The 15,688-nt window shown below is 39.0% G+C and overlaps 1 protein-coding gene across 2 annotated transcripts in view; it reads left to right on the forward strand.

Moving 5' to 3' along the window:
* EPHA6 (EPH receptor A6) overlaps positions 1 to 15,688 on the forward strand; it is a 513,074-nt gene that overhangs the window by 154,529 nt on the left and 342,857 nt on the right. The window lies entirely within an intron of this gene.

Below are 15,688 nucleotides of genomic sequence, written 5' to 3' on the forward strand. Positions count from 1 at the left end.
AAAGATGGGATGCAAAAACATGCAAAGGTGATCCTTGTGATGTTCTGAACAGGCATTACAACGTGGTGTCAAGGCAGGAGAGGGAGTTACAGGAGTTCAGTCTTAATAAATGAACTTGAATGTGCAGATTCTTGGGGATGTAATAGGAAAACACAGACAACGTCTGTCTTGCTGGAGGAGAAATCAGGAGTCACAATATCCTGGTCACTTAATCTGCCACAGAAGTGGGTAGGAACAACATTTATAAAGCTATACTTGATTTAATTTGATCAATGTCCATTTGGAAAGAAATACTGAGTGGCCTCAGGCCTTACTTATCAATAAATGCTTCCTGAGAGCATCCTAAAAATGGTGATTGTTTGCTCTGGTTTTGGCTGGCACAGAGTTAATTTGCTTGCTGGTAGCTGGTGCAGCGCTGTGGTTTGGATTTAGTATGAGAGCAATGTTGATAACGCGCTGATGGTTTAGTTGTTGCTAAGTGGGGCTTACTCAAAACCAAAGACTTTTCACGTTGCCTAGGCTCAGCCAGCGAGCACAAGAAGTCAGGAGGGGACACAGCTGGGACAGCTGACCCGAACTGGCCAAAGGGATATTCCCACTACGGAACATCATGCTCAGTGTATAAACTGGGGGTGGGGGGGTGGGTGGCCAGGGTCCAGCTCATCGCTGCTCAGAGGCTGCCTGGGCAGATGGTGAGCAACTGTATTGTGCATCACTTGTGGTTTTTTCCCTTGTGATTTATTCCTCTCTCTCCCCCTCTTCATTGCAATTATTGTTATTATCTTTATTTCAATTATTAAACTGTTTTTGTCTCAACCCATGGGTTTTCCTTTTCCCTGATTCTTCTCCCCATCCCAGTGGGGGGTGGGTATGGAGGGGGCAAGAGTGAGTGAGCGTCTGTGTGGTACTGAGTTGCTGGCTGGGGTTAAGCCATGACAACCCTTCATTAATAGGATTAAGTAGTGAACAGAAAAGTTTGAATATATTGAATACTTTATGTGAAAGCAGGAGTTCCGATACAGAAGGGGGACTTCCAGCCTTAGAAACATTGCATATAATTAAAGTAGTATATTTAAAGTTGTATAAATATGACTCCAAAGAAGGATTAATTTTTATGCTTCTCCTTGCTGCCTAGTAGTCCTTTATCTCGCTATTTATTTTACTACGTACTATAGAAACCCCTGACAATACAGCATTATTTAATATTTTCTCTTATTTAGAAGCATATCTGCAGGTATATTGATCCTCTGAAAGTATATTAAAAAAATATTCCCCATATACAGATATGCACACATGTACTCTCTCCCACATACTGAGCCTATTCTTTTTTTCCTGGAATTACTTTTATGTGCTGCAGCACTGAATTCCTTCGCAGATGGACCATTCTTGTTCTTCTAGTTTCTGAGAATAATTATCATAGCAATTAGATAAAGAGATTGGGTTCCATTGCACATGGGATGCTGTGTGATTTAGATTGATCAAGTAAGAACTGACATGATTTTGGTCTGAGACTTGGGTTTGGGGGGCTTTTTTTGCATAATTATATTTTCCAATATTCAAGAAACTTCTGCCAAACCATTCTTATTGTTTAATGCTCTCAGAACATATGCTTGTAGTCCCCAGTGCTTTCCAAAAAAACTCCAACATTGTCATTTTGTCTTAAGCCCAGGCTGTTCATTTTGACAAATGTCTAGGAAATTTTAGAGGTATTTAAACATTGTTGTAGTGCCAGTTATTTCAACTTAGTCCAATTTAACTTGTCACTTTTTGTTCATATAAAACTTCCAATTGCTTTCATACAGCTTTGAATTAAGGCGGAAAGGGGAATATTTTCAATTATTATCCTACAAATTACTGTATTTTACAACTCTGCATTTAATGCGTAGCTTTTTATTATTTTGATTAGAATTCTACATATGTTGATCTGTGAGGACTCATTTCCTTCCAAAAAAATTTTTTTTTGACTGTTCTGCAGTGCAAGGTAGAGCTGCTGTTCTACACAAATGTGATTTGGATTGAAAACACAATGCTTATGAATGCTTAAAAATAAAAACTTAATGTGAAAAAAAATACTATTTCCCATTTCTAATTTTACTGTATAACACTTGACTTTTTACTTGAGATGATACATTTTTCCAGGAATAAGCTGCACACTTTCAGGGATCTGAATTTGATTTGTCAGCTGCTTCTATCTGCGTCTTCCAAAAGCATCTTGTTATTGGTTGAATTTCAATCTCAGTATGACAGTTGTTCCTGGAATGCTCTATTCTGTGGTAGAGTTTCCTTTTTTGACCTAAGGCATTAATTTTTCATCTTGCCTCTGTACAGCAGTGATCTGTGCTGCAGTGAAATTTCTTCAGTATATTCTTGAGGCTGGATAACCCTGCTGTGATGGGTTTTGGGTGTGTAGTCTACATCCCACTGAAATGAAATTAAGCCTTTGCTCTCACATCACTGGTGATGATACTGGGATCTAAAAAGGCATGCATGAAGTCCTTTATAACAGAGGATTTTGTATATGCTGTCCTTCGTTTTTCTCAGGACGATCTGTAATGCCAGAAACTTAATCCCATGAGGGAACATTGGTGAACCACATAAGAGAGTTTGTACAGCATTACTTACGCAGAGTCTAGCTGTAAATGGTGCCATTGAATGCAGACTCTCCTAGTCACCAGCATTTATTTTACAAAAGGAAATCACAAATCTTGGGAAAAATGCAAAGGAAACACTGTGTTTTTTAAAAATCAGTGTGTGAAGACATCAATGGCTGATATCATGCTAAGCTATAGAGAGAAGAGCTATCTGTTTTAGCATTTTCTACCATTACTGATCATCTGGAATCTCGACACCTTCCATTTTTAAATTGTTACAAAGAGAAATTCCTGATGATCTTCATGGGAATTGAATAAGCCTGCTTAATTCAGAAAGCTTTGATTTTATGTGTGATCTTCACCAGAATTACTTAGTGCCAGGCAACTGTGAAGGGGAGATCAGATCACACAGAGTCTTCCCTTGGTTTTATGATAATAGTTATTAAATTGCAGCCTTTGGTCCTCCTGAGCTTTACCTAAACTAGTGCTATTATTAACACCAACCCAAAGGACTCGGAGCATAAATATTGGCACCAAGCTACTGGCACCTCCTCTGCTTTTTCCACTGGCTATCAAAGTTAATCCAGTGCATCATCCAAGAGAAGTATTTTTCAGTATCCCCAAAGGAAAGCACAGCTGCTGCTCCACTTTGTATTTTGTCAGCACAGCCTGAAAAAGGCTGAGTCTGCCAGAATTTTGCTTTGGTTTGTGCAGCAGCAAACACATCTTCAGTCGTTTGCCCTGCTCTCAGGTCCAAAGATGCAGTCCATAACATGGCTATAAATATGCAAGCTCCTGAGGCAGCATGGAGGGCATTTTTCTTCTCGGGTCTCACCTTTCCATTTCCCCACGCCCACCCTGTCATTCTGTTTCTGTTCAATCATCTCTGTTTAGCCTGGCCAGGGCTCTGAAGCTAATCACAGCATCTCCCCATCGCACTCTCAGTGTGTAGGGGAGTAGGGCTGCCCATGGCTTGGTGTCCCAGCAGCAGCTGGCCCAGCCCCACGTGGAGCTGCCTCAGCTAGCGCTGGGCTCCTGTTCCTTGGCAGCACAGGCGACGACGACGGGAATGTTTCTGCTGGGGGTTTGTGGAGCAGTCACAGAGCTTTTGATTTGATCCCTGAATAATCACAAGCTAGTGGCAGCATCCTGATCAGAGAGATGGCAAAGTAAGTCCAGCAGATCTGTGCTCTGTACTCGTGCTAGCTGCAGGTCAGGGGTGTGCGGCGAATGAAGAGATGGGACATAGCTTGATGCAAGCAAGATGCCAATTTATTGTACAGAAGCACGAGTTTATATACACTTTCAGAAGCTGCACGTTTTAAACAGATTGGTTCTTGAAGCTAAGCATTGCATACTAGGCAATCCCCGATTGGTGGTTAACTACCGTCAATTAACAGCAAGGTGTTACCTATCCTTGGCGCCATCTGTTCCTCATTCCCTTATCTTCTCTCAGCATGACTCACCCTGTTGATTGTTATCTATTCACATTCCTTGTCCTCCCAGGGTTTGTGGCCTACAAGCTCGAGCACATTCCTTTCAGCTAACATGGTCCTGATTTCCAGGCCCCCTCCTGCGGGGGTGGATCCAAATTCTACTCCGGTCACAGCTCATCGGAGGCTGCTGGCATGTCTCAGAGAGACTGTGGTTCTTTCAAATGATCTGCCCATTCTCCACTTCTAAGCAATGAAGGAAGCGAGGCTGCTCCCTCTTGCATGACCTCGTGAGTGAGATTGCAATGACCTCTAGCTATGTATTTAGGCACCTTCCTTCTATTTTGGTTCTTATGTTATTAATCAAAGTGTGTGGTTAGCAGCTAGTGAACTCCGGTGATGAAAAATCCTCACTTCTATGCAAGTAAAATAAGAGTAGGATTCATCATGGATTTATCATCATACTACCTCAAATGGTTAGATGGGTAAGCTTTCCTAACCGTGAATCTGCAGGATATAAAGAAACGTTTGGAGTTTGTAGAAAACTATAAAATTATTTGCCTTACCTTAACATGTTAACATGTTGTCCTCTTGTAAACAAGAACTTGAGATCCAAAACCAAACAGAAAATCAAAGCAGTAAAATCCTTAAGTGAGTGTTGTGAACTAAATTATTTAAAGGACCCTCAGTGTCCCCAAAAAAACTGTACATTCAGATTTTGACTGAAGATGGATGTTTGCTCTCAAAAGGCTTCACATCATAAAGCCCCTTTAACACTTGGAAGCATCAAGTGACATGTTCTGGAGAACATCTATTATGCATACTTAAAACACTGCAGAAACACTGAGATTACCTTTACCAAAGGTTATCTTTATGTACCTGGTCTGAAGCGAAGAAGGGAGGTTATATGCTAGATGTAGCCAACCCCAAGCCTAAGAATATTATATGAGGGAAAACATCTTTACCCTGAGGGTGACAGACCCTGGCACAGGCTGCCCGGGGAGGCTGTGGGGTCTCCTTCTCTGGAGACATTCAGAACCCACCTGGATGCGACGCTGTGCGACCTGCTCCAGGTGCCCCTGCCTTGGCAGGGCTTGGACTGGATGGTGCCTGTAGGTCCCTTCCCATCCCAAACATCCTGGGATTCTGTGAATATTTGAGCGTTGCCCTTCTGAAGTATTTTACAGGAGAAATCACCTGAAAGTGATTAGGGGATCACCAGGAACCATGAACAGGGAGGAAAGGAAGGGGACTCCAGGGGATAGACCTCACTGTCAGAAGGGTGATGTGACTCATTCTTACAGGACTCCAGGGAAAAGGTTGCATGTTTGGAGGCACGCTATTTCCATGTCTCCCATGTGATAATCTGACTTGGAACTGACCCCAGTATAGAATAAGATGTTCGGGGTTTCTTCAGGTTTGTTTTTGGTTTGGTTTTTTTTTTTTTTTTTTTTTCCCAAAACAATGAAATATCTGACGAGTGGAGCTTTGTGCAAAGTACCAACTGGAATGGTACTAATACTTCAAGCTGAGCACAAAATCTATAACTAATTTGAACCTTAATTTGAGTAACACTTTTGAGAAATAGTCCTCTAGATAGGCATTAATTGAAGCATTGTGTAGAACATCCTGACCAGTGCATAATTTGACATACAAAAAGCAATATAGTGAAATCAAAGAGTAAACTAATGAGATACTTAGTGATTTGAATTCTTAGGATCAGATGGGTTAGACAATATTGTTGGTGTTGGAACCGTGTACATACTGCATATTTTTTCTTTGATAATTTTGAAAATTATGAATGATCAATTCTAATTGGTTTTAACCTGTTCGTAGTGAACCAAATGTACACAGTTTTGTCTGTTGAGCTGTAGCTGGAGTGGGAATAATTTAATCTTAATTGTCTCATCCTGCAGTGACCATATCATACTTTTTCACCTAATACTATGTTGTTAATTGTTTACCATGAAGAACAAGAAAGTGTGATTGATTTAACTGCTGTTGAACATCTTGCAAATGTTTTGTTTTTCACTAGTGTTACACTTTCCAGCATTGCTATCTGTGCTTTATTAGACTAAATGAGAGATGACTAGGGTTAAAATAGGGGAAACAACAAATAAAACTTCTTCTAACCAGACAGATATGCTCAGATTTAAGACATGCAGGCTCCCTTGACTCTGTTTTACCTCTACTTGATATAGAGTTGAGAAGATGTCTTTATAGCGTTTTGCTGATGGCCTCTCCTTACCCATCTGCCTCCTAACTCTTTAACTATTGAGCTAGTCATGTACATTGTACTACGTTTTTCAGCCATTAAACATTTTTTGGTGTTAAAATTTTATCAGCTGCCATGGCTTTGGTTCCTAAACTGCCAGTATGATATGAAGAAACATAAAATGCAAGATTTAGCTGTATAGGTACTTGGCGTCTCTAAGGCTGACTTGCTTTGCTTTGCCTTTTTATCAGCAAAAAGAGATATTGACCTAGTTGCCACCCCTACTTCTACTCCAAACCAGCTAAATGATACAGACCAATTAGGTGATTATAAATTAAATGCTGAATTTATCAATTACTTAAGTTGCCTAGCATCCTTTTTGATGACAGAAAGCAGCTGTGAACCCAGCTTACTGGCTTATTGTACTGTGGTCACTGTGGGTACTGGTGATGCCTCTCAATTCTTTCCTTTTGTTTTGTGTTACTATTTCTGTAGGGGTTTCTACTATTTCTGTGTAAATTAATTAGGTCTTAGAAATTGATTAGAAAATTTACACTAAAAACCACATTAAAATGAAAGCTAAAAGTATAGACTGGTAATTGAATAAAGAAATGCAAAAATACTATTATTAAAACCACCTAAACTGCTTATAAAATATTTAGAGTTATGGTAACGCCTAAAACTACGTAAAGGACATTAAAACAAATTTGTATTTACAGTGTCTTGTACTGATTCCCAAGAGGGAGGAACTCCCCAATAATGCCAGAAAATTTTCATTTTGTGCTTACCATTTCCTCTTCCACATGAATCCTACAGGAAGGAATCTCAAGACATTGGTTTTGGGACTACAGAATGATCTTGACTCATGAACTTTAAGGAATTGCTGAGACAACAGCATGATCATCATTGTGCCACAATATGCACAGTGTAACATCTAACGATATGTCAAAGTTTTCATTCATCCTCATTTACTTATATGTTTGTTACTCCTTTTCAATATGGACATTCTAAACTATGAAGGTTCTTTTCACCTGTACTTAGAATACCAGTATGTATTTAATTATGTCTGTATGTCTATATTTATACACATATTTATATATATGAACATGCACGTTTGTGTGCATACTCACACATGCATTGCTCCTGCCTTCTTGGGAAGAAATATTTTATTCAACCAGAGAACAGTTTAAAAGATTTATACTTTATGGGATAGTCATTATCTCTGTCCTAGGCTTGAAGTATTTTTATTATACTGGAACCAAAAATTTTACATCAGTGGGGTTTTATCAGATGTGTTCCAGAGGTTTTATTAATCTCAAATTTTATGATACATGCAGTAATTCTTTTATCATTATTTTTACTGATTTGGTTTTCTTCTGACTGTTAATACTGCTTTCTTTAAAACAAGTGAAGCATGCTTTTGACAATGTTGCTTGTTGTTTGCTTCATTTTTCTGAACTCTGTCCACTGAAAGACTTGATTTCATTGTAATACATATTCCTCATAAGGTAAGTCTTGTTGCCTTTCTGTAGTATTGGGATAATATTATTGTACTTTATAGGAGAGATTGTCCTGGGTCTTCCAGAACTATGACAAAATATCAAAACAAATATTTCTCATCTTTCTTCACTTTCTGGTATCTCCTGAATACAACCTACTGCTGTATGTTTCAAATCCATAGTTCATTAAATGGTTGCAATCCACCCATGTAAAAATATCATGCAGTTAAAACCCCGCTTTTGCTCGCTAAATAGAAAAGGGTTTCACATCTGAAGGAAATGAATTCTTAGCTTAAAAAAAAAATAAAAAAAGAAATCCTGATATAATTTTGCTGTTTCACAGTGCTTCCTACTCAAACTGCAGAATGCGTGTCAGCTGATCTTTATGTCACTTGATTTCCCACTGTAGTACGGAAAAGAGCCGTAGGACAGTGTTTTCGTAGGTAAAGCTCAAAACTGTGAAAGGATGCCCCAGGAAATACTTCCTGTTAATATTTAATATATTTAAGAAATCCAGATTCCGGCAATTTTTTCTTTATTCAGTGAGGGCTTCTTTCAGGTATGTTGTCTTCATTATCCATCTGGTTGTGTGAGCCCTCCAGGCAGCCCACCGCGGCTATGGCACAGGGGCAGCAGGGGGATGAGCAACAGCGTTTCCTGGCACCTGCAGCTCTCCTGCAGAGCCTGGCTGGACCGCTTCCCACCCCAGCAAATCCCACTTCAGAGGTGATACAGGGGAACTGCATACACCAGGGTGTCCACAGTGTAGGAATGCAGAAGCGAACAGTTGGAGGGTGAGGGGCAGGGAGCTGGAAGGGCCCCAGCAAAGTTTCCTTGCGTGATGCAGCAGGACCCTCCAGCTTGCCCTCCTCCCAGGGAGGAGGGGGCTCTTCAGTTTGGCTGAGGAGAGCAGCAGCCGAGAGTAGGAAGCCTTTATCCCTCGCTACAAAACTGCCTGTGTAGTTTGACCAGCCTGCAGCATCCCCAGCCACCTTGTCTGCTGAATGTAACATGGCTTCCAAGCTCTATCTCTCATTAGCTGTGCAACCTCCAAAACACATTCTGCTTGCATATTCCTCTTCTCCGCTCTACGTAGGTATTTTCAGCGACATCTCATGGCTATCTATGAATTTGTTGAACATCAAAATGACTTGAGTTCTCAATGGCTCTGTGTTTGCAAAAAAGTAGAAGCAGGGAGTTGGCTCACACACTGAATTCCTGACTGCCCATACTTAACCATCAGCTCGTTCCATGACTTGGACCTCGGCGTGCTGTCTCCAAGGATAAATCCTGTGCAGTATGAGCAGCATGATAAAGCCGGTAAGAGGCATTAGGGACTGCTTTTATTTAGCAGTATGTAGCCAAGGAGACTGTGGAGAAGTAGACTGCTCTCAGTTTAGGTGCTGTTTTTGAAATGGCCAGTTCCACATTTAATTCCCTTTAGGAATGAAGTAAAAGATTAATTCAGAAAAAAAATTAACACATTTCATTTAGAGCAGAAGAGAATCTACCATGAATGGGCAACTGGGAGCAAAAACTATAGCATCTTCATTAAAAACACTTTAACATTAGTTTCACAAAATATAGAAGAGATGTCAGTAACTTTGTTAGAGTGTCTTCCTATTGAAGAAACCAAGAAAGGATATCTGAAATAAAGCAGATTCTGAATTTTCTGTACTTTCCAGTTTCTGAATTTCCAGATTACATGAAATAATGGAAAAATACTTCAGAGCGTCAAACCCTCTGCCTCAAAATTAAGTGAAGGTTTCCTTTCAAAAAATCTGAAATGTCTGTCTGAAAATTCAGTGCTCTGAAAACTTTAATTCCCAAGCATATAATCTTTGCAATAGGGTTCAAAAATGGGTGTACGTTTATCAAAATCTCGTTAGAAGGATGCTTCACTGAACGGTTTAGTACAAATCTGCTGCCTTAGATACTGAAAAATTACCATTAAGATTGTATTGCTTATTCACCGCTTTACTTCAGTTCCAAAGTTCTATTTCAAAGTTAGGCTACAGCAGGAGAGAGCATAGCTTTTATTATCTCTTTTCTTTAATTTTTATATTGCCTAAGACTAATGGTATTATAATCCTTCTGGGGAACAAATTTTAAAATCTTATTACTTTACAACTTCGGGAAAGGTATACTAGTCTCTTGTGACATTGAGATTTGTGTAATTTTTTAATCAGTTAGATGCTTTTATGACTAATTATTTCATTGGAGCTCTTTCGGTAAAATTCCCTTCTGTAGCTATGTGATAATTAAAAATGCAAACGAGTAAAATGCAAATAATTCTGGCTGCCAGTTGCTATCAGAAAGATGTTTTTTTCATAACTTGCCAGACTTAAACTGTTCTGTGTAAGGTACACCTGTATAAATTCAGTGCTGCCTTACAACAAGGAAGGACAGGCAGGCAGGTGTGGGTGTTTGCTAAATCTCCCCTCTATCTTTCTGCATCAAATTGAAATGTCTACTTTCTGACATTTTGCAATAAATTAACCTCAGCATTACTAGTTTTCCTGCACCAGTGCTTAGCCACTATTTATTTCCTTTTTTCATCCTTGCATATTTTTATCGTTATTCTTCCCTTCATCCTGGTCAGCATCTTTATCTTGGTCTTTTCTCATCCTCCTGCTGTAGCTAAGCCATGGATATTCTCTTGGCGTGAAATGTCTGTGATGCAGTCACTTCTGTCCTTAGAGATAAGTAAACCCCTCTCCCAACTGTCTTCCAAAGTCTCTCCAACTCATTTACTGCACAACTCTTTAGACAGCAAAGGCTGTCTGCTCTGCTCAGACACCGAGATACTGCAGAGCCAATTCCCATAGCGCACTATTTGGCCATGTTGTCATTTCAGTCTTGTGTTATCTAGATCTTCAAAACAAAACAAAGAAAAACCCCCAAAGAAAATAAAAGAATATCCAAACAAAAAAGCCCAACTAGTTTCTCCTATGAAGATCTTTAGAGCCTGTCTGTGCTACACCTACGCTTGCTTGTGCCACGTAGGAAGGGTGGCTTTGCATGGCCCGTAACACCAGCTCCTCATGGCCACTTTACATTTTCATCCCAATGCCTGCAGCATTTTCCTTTCTTTGCCTCCCACAGCTGGAAACAGCTCTCCAGGAGTTGTCTTCTTCATTATCCACCTTCACATTCCTCTTTCAAACTCTGCATGCAGCCCAGGCAGCCTGGTTTGCCGGTGCGCATCTTTTATTTATTATATTTTGAAGGGGAGAGCTGAGGGGCAGGTGGCCCTGCTTGCAGTGTGCCCTGGCCTGAGACTATACTAACTAGTATAGTTAGTAATAAAAATAGTGGTAGTGATATGCTGCAAGTAAACAGGCTGCCTCAAGGAAGTGAACATCTGTAGGAGAATTGAAAAGAAAGAAAAAAAAAAAATTGCTCTGAGACAAAATCTGCTGTGAGGTCAAGGAATTTAGGGTCAGAGAAGTATTACCTCGCTGATTAGGTTACACTGTCTTGTCTAAAAGTCAAACATTATCTTTTGGCTTCTTTTCTTTGCACTACCAGTATTCTGTGAGCACTTTTTGAATTATAAAGACTAAAATCAGTGAGCAGGATTTATAGTGCACAAAACCCCACTTGTTCTGTACAACTGCTCGAAGCAGCTACGGAAACTCCCCCACAATATGAAGCGCACTCAGACACCAGGCTTGTCTGTTCATTTACATACTTGCAAAGTTAGGATCTTGCAACTTATTGTAGTAGTTTTACTACTGTGACTTTCACAGAACTAACAGTGAAAGAAGAATGAATACTATTACCTATACAGTTGAACCCACTGACTGACCTGGAATACAAACCTTTTTTGGGGTTTTTTTTTTTGTTTGTTTGTTTTGTTTTGGGTTTTTCTTTTCTTTTTTTTTTTTCTTTTGGGGGTGTGTGTGTGTGTTTTGTGTTTTTAATTCCCTCCAAATTCCAAATCAGCTTTTATAACTATTTCCATAAAATATAGTCAGGCTGAGAAGCTTTTTCTTTCTACTTTTGCTAGAAATGCCCTGCTATAGCTGATGCAGAAAACCTTGTAGACATATTAACAATTACTGATTTTGCAGTAGATGCAGAGATGATGCTTTTAGAAATGGCTAATGCATTTGGTAGTCTGCACCAATTAATATCCACAAGCTCGAGTATCTTGTTTATAGAAAGACTTTTTGACTGGGTCATTAGGTTTATAGAAAGATTTGTAATCTTCCAGGAATTTGATTCCACTGCTAAATCACCGGGGGGGCTCCTCACTTCTACTTGAATCTACTTGAATTATGATGGCAGGCAGTGAGGACAAGATGATTGTGCTGTTGGCTCGAGTACCGTGCCGAGGCAGGTGGTACTGGGGGGGTTCTGCTCTCAGCAGCTGCAGCATCCGCATGGAAACAGTGGTGCCTGCTGGATCTGATCCCGCGCCCGCGCTCCTCTCTTTATTCTCTGTTAGTTCTGTGTCAGAATCACAGGTAGTGACCTCCCCGCTTCACACGCACAGACACAGACACAGGTTTTCACAAGAAATTAATAATCTTGAAGCTGTTTTCTCCTTTGGGAATGGGAAGGTAATCTTTTCATAGACACATACGTAACTCCCAGTTACGCTGCGCTCACCCTTACATTTGATGCTTTTAATCAAGAATTAGAAGCACAATTTATAATTTAGGAATGTAACGGTCATGTAAGAGCTTTCCCAACTGCTGCATACACACAGTCATAGAAAATTGTTCCAATTATCAGAGGTTTAGGTGCAATAAGCAATCTTATAGGAATAGGTGGGAGAAAATGCTAAAATTAAACTGCATGAAGGCATTGATTAGAAATTTATTTGATAAGCCTCCCTCTATTCTATGAGCCAGGCTATGCAGGCATGGGAAGATACACTAAGATTTCTGCATTTACTTCTTCTCTAATAGAACTCCCCCAGGTATAGTAATCCTTTGGAGGCTTTTTTTTTTTTTTAAAAAAAAGACCATTTAATCTTGACAATTCAATGTTTTCGTTAACTCAGTTTAAAAGTTCAGAGACTAACACCCTTAGAATTAAATGAAATAAACCTGCACCTATATCCTTTCCCTTCTGTGCTTTTAAGAATTAAATAATACTGTTGTAAAGTGATGACAGATTTTCTCATTAAAGTAGCTTAGACCTGAAATGTGATATCCATTTAATCTTCTGTAATTTGGATTGTCTTTATTATAAATTGCAGTATTGGCATCCTGATAGTGTGGAACCACTTTGAAAATGAAAATTTAAATAGCAATTCAACACTTTAAAACAGGTTACTTTTGCAAAAAAAAAAAAAATGATTAATTTGGTTTGAAAAGGAGGAAGATACTATATTTTGAAATTTCATAGGGTTTCTTTTTCAAAGCATTTGTTTATCGAAAAAATATTTAACATCTTTTAAGTCAACCAAAGCAACAAATTCTGATTCACATGATCTGTGGGGGTTTGGATTTTACTAACCCAAATTAGAAGACTGCAGTGGGCTTTAGAGCAGTTGAAAATGTAGCATGGGTCTGCTTCTTTCTAAAACAGCTAAAAGAGACCAGGTGGTCTGACCAGAAACGTGTCAGAAGGGTTTCAAAGGAAAAATGTTTAGGTGAGCAAGAGCTGCTCCTCTGCAGACTGGTTTGTCAGGTACAGAAAAGTAGTAAAAGACATCATTAACAAATAGGTGAAGGCTGTAAATGTCAAAGTTAAATGCACACAGAGTGTGGTTGGGTTGACAGCATGAAACAACTAGGTGATTTTATTTATTCATTCATTCATTTATTTATTTATAAACCCTGTTACAGAAATATTATGGAAAATGTCCTGATATGCTATGAATGGTATCATATGAAACTCACCACAGAACAGGTTTCCTTAGTGCATTTGACAAAATTATAAAAAATTGCTAGAGAAAACTGTAAAGGAATTGAAGTTGGATACTTAATTTTGCCTGTGCAGTGGTCCATGCAGAGGGCCTTTTGCTTTCTGATCTAACAGCCATTTCAGGATCCTTCCAGGGTCACATGGAAACTCATCCACATGTAACAAAATTAGTGTTCTTGAGTTTGTCACATGTTGACTATAATCAGATCATACGTTTTCTAAAATTGGTACACCAAAGATAACCACAGTGTCTGAAGCACACAGGATGACAAAATGCAAGTTGTTGCTGTGGGTTTTTGGGGTTTTTTATGGGAAACAAATTTTTTTGGTTGTAAATAGAATGTGTTCTTCAATAGGTAGATAATTCATTTTTTAATGATAAGAAGATACACAGAGCAGGATAGAAATCACACGAAAAAGTTTTATATTCATTACGGGTTTAGTATCAATGGATTTATAGGTGTTTTTTTTTAACTACTTATGTTCTTCTGATGCTAACACCAATGCTGTGAATGACAAAAAGCCATATAAGAAAATTTTATTTCAGTGCAGTAAATTCATATACTGTCTCAGGATTGAACCTGTGACAGGAATTTGTGCAGACAATTGTGAACAAAAAAAATTGTCAACAACAACAAAAAAATACCTGCTTTTTAAAGGCAGCTACTGGCTCAATTACACAGAACTTTCACAGAGTTCAGAATCAGATCCCTGTGCTGTTTTTTTTGACTAATAAAAAGAGAACCAAGATTACCACCATCTCTGCACTCTGGCTAATAAGGATGTTTCAGTAACTACAGTAGCTTTCATAATTGCTGTATAATTAAACCTAATCAAAATGCCTTTTTAATAAAGAAATAAATGGAGTTCACTTGAAGATGTCACTCTGATAATGGTCAACTCTTCTCCAATAACATGCTTCAACACAATGGTGCCTCAGGTACAGACAAAGTTGAAAATACCAATCTAATTTTATGAATTCAAATGGTTTGTTTGGGAACAAAAATCTGATGGCTTCATGGATGCTTTGCGTAGTATTTAATTGTGATGAAAGCTTTGCATGTCTGATCTTTGTTTTTACATGCATTAGTGAAATGCTAAACAGCAAAGCTGCTGCTACTATCTTTTAGTTTTGTTGAAATGAATGATCCTATAGGAAATAACATTTGTTGTGAAAAAACAGAGGTGTAAGAAGGCAAATGGCTGTTTTCCTTTTTTATATTAGCTCTTTGATACACTGTCTTCAGAAACAAATCAGTGGAAAATTGCTACAAAGAGCAGTTAAGGGAAATAGAGCAGGAAAAGAGGAGGATGGCATTTCTGTAGAGTCGATTAATATTTTCTAGATTTCTGGGGTGGTGATGTAAAGAAATAAACCAAAAACATTGGGTAGCCTTCATAGAGACTTTGGAGGGATGGGGGGGGGTGGGAGGTGGAAATGCAAGTGCAAAAAATTAGAGTGTCATGAAATACTAAAAGGAAAGCTAACAGTAAAATCAGGCATAACAGCCTGCTATTGGAAAGGAAAGGAGGAAAAAGGACACACAGAAGAAGAAGAAGAAAGGTTCACGCTCATGGCAAACCTGCTGCTGACGTTGCAGTGAGAGCAGAAGCAGGTCCCAGATGAATGGAGACAAAATTAGAGTGTAAAAGTGTTTGGAAATGATGGCAAGACTGGGGCAGAACACCTTGGGTTTGGTTAGGAGGCAGCGGTGGGTGACAAGAACCTCATTCTGATACTGGAAATAGTTGGAGCAGTAGAAAATTGAAATAATAAATGCGTATGAATTATATCTGCACAACAGAGAATGGCTTCTGTGATGGAGTTGAGCAAAAAGATAACGTCCAAGCAGCTGATCAGAGTTAGATTTCTTACACTGTAGGAGGAGTCAGATCCATATTGCATCTCATTTAGGTTTATTATAAAGCTCGAAGCCTTAATCTGAGCCTACGGTACAATCTGCCTGGGATTTTGGTTCAGTGGCTTCAATCTTTAGCAATTCATGTCACAGTTTCAAGTGAAGTGCTTCCACCTTATTAAAACGTTCTGTAGCTTTCTCTTACTAT

The sequence above is a fragment of the Falco peregrinus genome, chromosome 4, assembly GCF_023634155.1.
Source record: "Falco peregrinus isolate bFalPer1 chromosome 4, bFalPer1.pri, whole genome shotgun sequence".
Lineage (NCBI taxonomy): Eukaryota > Metazoa > Chordata > Aves > Falconiformes > Falconidae > Falco > Falco peregrinus.